Here is a 6811-nt window from a genome sequence, read left to right on the forward strand (position 1 = left end):
TCCTTGCCTTTATGGGCGGGAAAATTCGTGCAGTTACTCTCAATGGGAGGCATAAATGATTTTTGGAACGGATTTAACTCTTCAGTTTTGCACTTAAGAGTTCTAGCGCATATACCCTGGGTTCATCTGAACTTTCATCCAAACTTAAGTCTATCTCCAGCACAAAAAGCCTGTCCGAGGCGCCTTTCCTCTTTTTTGTAAGTTCCCTACCTCCATTAACTCGTGCTTTTTTCTTTTCTGGGTTTATTTTTCTCTGGTTCCCTTCCTTCTCCCGTCACTGGTTGAGTTTGTTTAGTAACTCGTAGAGATGGTTAAATTGAGACTGAGGAAATTGGTTGATCTGAGGAGGCGATGGAAAAGTTCATCACCGACTACAAGATTCCTCCCAACGTGAGTCTGAGGCATTGTAAGATGGGGGAGTGGCACTTTCTGAGGAGAACGGGCGAGGTGGTAATTCCTGTCCTCGCCTTCGTAGAGGGAGGTATGAGAATCCCCATGGGGCCGGTAACGAAGGGTTACCTCAGGCACTTTCGATTAGCCCCCACGCAATGCACCAACAACATGTTTAGGATTCTGGGTTGTGTGGATGCCTTAAACGAAAAGATGGGGCTAAGATTGACCCACCACGATGTGAATTGGTGCTATAATCTCCAAAATTTGAAGGGGAAATCCTATTATATGAAGACGAGAGACGAGAGGGTTCGACTAATTTAATGCCTCCCTGATTCCAACAAGGGGTTAAACAAGGATTTCCTTATCGTATCCGGTGAATGGCATGATGGCGATCTGTGCCCCACGGTAGAGGGAGAACCAGGTGGGGTATAGAGAATGGAAGGGTGTTGATCCTTTGTGCCATTTTAATTTGATGTGGTTCGGTTACTAACCATGCACATGTGTTTTTCTTGCAGATCCACACGCTTTTCACCAACACTTTCACCTAGTTAACCGGGTGGACTTGGAGACTGTTCTTCAAGCGGCAGTTTTCGTAAATGATGAGGATGGTCAAGTCCGAGCCGCTCACAAAATCTTAGGGTACGCTCCCCTTTAAAAGTCATTTGCCGACCCCAGGCACGTGATCAATGCCAGCCGTCCTCAGCTTCTAAAAATTACCGTGGTCGAATCAGGATTTTTAATCTCCGAAGGATCATCTGTCCCAGAGGGCATCCCACTGGTGGACCTCTCCTCATCTCACCAAGCTGCGGAGGACGAAGGCGAGTTGGATCAATCCGAGGAGGGATTTGGGGTATTTGACCTAGCCGACCAATCCGAGGATCCTTCTGGTGATATAGGTGACCCAGCCTTGTCCGAGGCGGAATTGTCATCAGTAGGCACATCTTCCCAAACTGAGATGGGACTTAAGAGAAAGCCCCCGACCAGCTTATTCGACCTCCTCGAGGGTCAACCGGGGAAGGGTGCGTAGGGAACACCACAGTCCAACGCTCCGTCTCCACCACCTCAACCCCAGACCATCCAAACTAGGTCATCCTCCACTAAGTCTCAGCCACAATCTCCCCGCCCCAAACTTCCTGCTCATCCTCGATCAGCTTTGCCTTCTCGACCAGAGTCCACGGACCCAAAGAGAAAGAGGAGTCCCAAGGGTAAGGAATCCATGGACAGGGGAAAGTCCCAATCTCCTCAGGAGAGGGATGAAGCCCCGCGTGTGAAACAATTAAAGATCGGGCACCAAAGCAAGGGTAAAGAAACCGAAGCCCAATCTGCCCAAAGCAAGGGGAAGGGGATCGAAGTCCAATCCTTGCCAAGCGCCTAGCTTCCCGCCCCAATACTCCACGGGGGGCCACTGCTGGAAACCGCGTCCATGAGGGACCTTGGAGATGGCGAAGGCGATTATGTGGCCGATGCATTAGGGAGAACTATGCTGCTTCCCAATGACGTGGATGAGTTGAAGAAAATGAGGATGCAGGAGGTTTTCCTCAGTACGAAGAGGTACTTGGAAATGGTAAGGCTCTTGAAACCTAAAACTTTATTAACTCTTGCTCCCGGTTTGTCATTCACAATGTATTTACCTCACTTGACAGGCTCTTCAGGCCACATACAGAATGGAGGAGGAAGTTAACAAGCAGAGTAAGGCCGTCGAGAATGAACGCTCCAAACGCCTAGACGCCTCGTGGACTCTCAAAGCTTTCGAGGACGACCTCGCAAAGGCTAAGGACGCCTTAAAGGAGACTATCCGAGAAAGGGATAGTGCCTCGACGGGTTTAGATGGTGCTCAAAAACAGGCCGAGGAATAAACAAAACGTCTACTCGAAGCCGAGGATCAGTTGCGAATAGCCAAGGCGCAGATCAGTGATTTAAAGAAAAGACTGATCTTGGCGGAGAATGCTAAAGGCATGGCAAAGTATGCCCGGGACAAAACCATGAGGGCTAAGCAGGAGGCTGAGTTTGCCAGAAACGAGGCTGAAGCTGCCAGGGAAACGGCCGAGGATGAGGGTTACAACACGGGGGTAGCTGAAACCCAAGCCTCCCTTAAAGCCCAAATTCCCGGAGTGTGCAGGCTATACTGCTCCCAGGTTTGGGAAGAGGCCTTAAAGCGAGCTAGGGTGGATGCTTCGTCTGATTTGTGGAAAGCGGAGAGCATATTTTACCCTACAGCCATCCGTGAGGCCGCCTCCACCAGCTCCGAGGTTGTGAGTGATCAACACGAGGGAGGGGTCACTCAGTCAGAAGCTACACAGGTCAGCGTCCCTCCTGGCGAGTTGCTTAAAGGGGGAGAGCTCCATGATGTGATAGAAGCACCCGAAAGTATGGATCCCGAGGTGTCCAAAGAAGATGCCGAGCCTACGGTCAGCGCTTAGATCCCTAATGCCGAAGAGCCAGCCATCCTTGCCCAGCCCCTGCAGGCAATTCCCCTTACTGAGGTCCCCAAGAGTACCGACACCGATCCCGCTCAGCTTTCCCTAGAAGCGACTATCCTCCAGGGCGACGAAGCCAGTCCTGTTCTGCCTTCCCAGGATGTGGCCGACACAGAATTGAAGAAGTAGAAACCCCGGCCAGTCTCCGTATTTATTTTTAGTTCAATGATTAACTAGTTTTTCTTTTATTTTGAAAACTTTGTAGTTTGCCTGTAGTTGAACCTGTTGAACACACATATGAAATTCTTTTCTTCCTTTTTCCGTTTGATTACATGTTAGTTGCCCTCGTCGATGCTTACTATCACTGATGATTTTTGAGCTAATTATCTTAATATGTATGAATGGTTGTGCATAGAACATGTTTAGGATCATGTTTCGGAATGCTAGCTCACCCGCACCCATAGGGTATTGAAGTCGTGTCTGAACCTATTTCAATAGGGATATAGGCATCACCTGAAATGTCATATGTGTCATTAGGACCAACTTGGTGTCCAAATTTCCTTTAAGTAGTTGGTTTCCTCATAGATTTGAGTCCGAGGACCATGCAATACCTTGGTTCTGTCCAAAACTTAGCTTTTTTAAGTAGTTGGTTTCCCCATAGGATTGAGTCCGAGGACCATGCAATACCTTGGTTCTGTCCAAAACTTGATTTTTAAGTAGTTGGTTTCCCCATAGGTTTGAGTCCGAGGACCATGCAATACCTTGGTTCTGTCCAAAACTTAGCTTTTTTAAGTAGTTGGTTTCCCCATAGGATTGAGTCCGAGGACCATGCAATACCTTGGTTCTGTCCAAAACTTGATTTTTAAGTAGTTGGTTTCCCTATAGGTTTGAGTCCGAGGACCATGCAATACCTTGGTTCGGTCCAAAACTTGATTTTTAAGTAGTTGGTTTCCCTATAGGATTGAGTCCGAGGACTATGCAATACCTTGGTTCTGTCCAAAACTTGAATTTTAAGTAGTTGGGGGAATTAACCCCTCGGCTATGGCGTGGGACATTGGTTTAAGGGGATTAGCTCCTCGGCCAAGCCCCTAGAACCATCCGCGCTACTCACGCTTCGAAGCGTAGCCCCTATTGAAGAAACGTAGCCCCTAGTGGAACTTTATGCTAGAACACTACAACCGGCTGTTGGAAATAATGGGGGGACAGTCACAACCCACCGCCTGTGCCAACACACAAGCCCTTCCCACAGACGGCGCCAATTGTAAGGACTCAATTCATGACGAACCCAAGATGATATTGGGCTCGTACGTAAAGAGGGTCTAAACAATATCATTTGTAGAGCGTGGGTTTGAAGGGTTAGGCCTTGGTCACTAGTCGGTGGATAACCATGGTGTTCATACAAAAGTAAGCCATGTTCGTTTCGTGGAGTCTTTCTCCTCGAAACAGTCTGAGAGGCTCTAGTTCTTGGCCTTTTTTCCCAGCCCCTTTTTTTGGCGCATCAACCTTCACATTATATAGCCCTTCTTGGTTGATCCTTGCCCTCCACCTGTTGATCAGGCAGGTGCCTACTTAAGTACCCGTCCCATCGGCTGCCTCCCCTTGCTTTTTGTTAGTTGCGATGATCGAGGCCACCCTGTTCAAGCGTCTTTTCTCATTAATATGATTAGGACGTTTGCGGGCGCATTTAATGCGGAGGGGACGTATTTACCTTGAACCAGTTCCACACCGTACCCCCACGTGGATCCCATTCTACTCGCCTCTTCTTCAGGGGGCTTTTTGGGGGCAGCCTTCAACGAGATGTTGCTCTTCCCTTTGAAGTCTTGGAATGCCGAGGACAGGGTCATCCTCGGCTATGCCCCCAGGCTATTCGGCCTTTCCCTATTCATCCTCGACAAATACCTTCCTCGGCACGGGCCCTGGGCCCTAATAGAGCGTGGGCCGGATCATAAGTTCTCTAGCCCCACAATTAATATTTTCTCATTTTTTTAATTTAAAAAAAATAAACATATAATGTTTTAATTAAATACAAATAAATAAAAATTTCCTTTTAAATCATACTCAATTTTTTTAACATTTTTACTTTCTTCAACATTTATCATTCCTTTCACATTTTCATCTCTTCACTACCATCTACCTTAACATCACTCTTCATCTTTCCCTTTATTTTCATTTATTTTGTTTCTTCTTATTCTTATCCTCTTATTATAAATTTTTCATTATCTTTTCTATTCTATATTTCTATGCATAATTTTGCCTCACAAAAAATGATATTTCTCTCTCTCTCAATTTTTTGGTGGATTTTTTATTTTTCTTGCATCTCTGCTTTAAGTTATTAATTTTTTGTATTTTTAAGAACTCTACTTTGAGTTGATGCAATTTAGTTTTGTGTTTTAAGTTTTTTTTTCTTTTTTTGTTCTCTTTGATTGTTAAATGTTGCATTATAAAGAATATAATATTATTCTATTACATAGTATGATTTGGATAATTTTACCATATAAGAACTTTACATAAGTTACATAAACAAAAGTAAAACAATAATAATAATATATATTTATGAGATAGCTTTAAATATATTATCACACGCAATATGCAGGTGTGCAACTAGTATTATATAAAACTTAAGTACCCACTTCCAATAATAGTTATATATTAAACAAAACTCTAAACAAATCAAAATGATAAAAAAAAAAAAAAAAAAAAAATAGAGTACCAAGGCCTCCAAAAGCTCCTCAAACCACTCTCCATATTCTCATCCTTCATCTTCTGCTTCCCAACATACATCACCACATTCAACCTCCCAATCATTCTCACCCCACAATCCAATGAAAACCCAAATGCACCTTGACTTGTCATATATGCTGTCAACTGGTTTTCCATGATTAACCTCCATAACCGATTTCGGACTTGCCTCTCTCACATCCCAAAGCTTAACCATGTAATCATATGACCTAGTGACACACATTTCATAACTAACAGGTGATAAATCACCACAACACACATAATTCTTACAACCCTAAAGCTCTAAAAGTGGAGTCTCAAAAGAAACATCCTAATACTTACCAATAGCATCATCACCACCAAACCAAATGGAGCTTATCATGAAATTATGAAGAAAAAAAGCATCAAGGCAATATTACTGGAGCCTATCATTCATGACTAAACTAAAATTGTTAATATTCTTAATAAATAAATAAATAATGAAAATCAAACGGTGTAAATTTAGTCCTTTAATTTTGACTATAATCGTAAAATTAGTTTATCATGTAAAAATTATTATCAGTTTAGTCCATTATTTTGTAAAAAATAGTCATCTAATTCTTTGTCTAAATCTTTTAGTTAGTAAATGAAATCGTTTAAATGTTTTTTTTACAATTAAAATTTTAACTGAAAACATTTATAAGATGTTGTATATATAGGTATATTCATGGATAGGTTGTAATAATGATGTTTGAGTTTGGAGAATATTGTTTCATAAAGTGAAAATTCAAGTTCTAAGATTTTCTAAGTGAAAATTCGATATACAGCATTTTCGATTGGTCGAAACTTTAGCTCAATCGATCAATCGAAATAGTAAGAAAATAATCCTGGAGTCTCTAGATGTCTCGATCGCTATTCGATTCCTTCTCAATCGATTCTAAAGAGCACTCAATCCATCGAAAGTCGAAAATCAGGATTTTCTACAAAATTTTTTGGTGATTGCTCAGAGAATTTGAAGAGGTTTCAAGCATTATGAACAGTTTTATGAAATATTTTAACTCTCCATAGTGCCTTTTGATGAAATATAACCCTATAGGTATAAATAGAAGCTTATGTTCACTTGAAAAATAACTAACTCCACAAAATAGTAAGTTAGAGAGAAACACAAGAAATCATGTGGTTATTCTCTAAAATTGCTATCTATAGAACCCAACATCTTAATTGTATCCTGGGGATAACCCTTTAGCAATAATAGTGTGGGGGGAAATATTGTCTAAGGAAAACGATATTGTGCCTCCAAGTTA

Source organism: Quercus robur, chromosome 11 (assembly GCF_932294415.1).
Source record: "Quercus robur chromosome 11, dhQueRobu3.1, whole genome shotgun sequence".
Taxonomy (NCBI): domain Eukaryota; kingdom Viridiplantae; phylum Streptophyta; class Magnoliopsida; order Fagales; family Fagaceae; genus Quercus; species Quercus robur.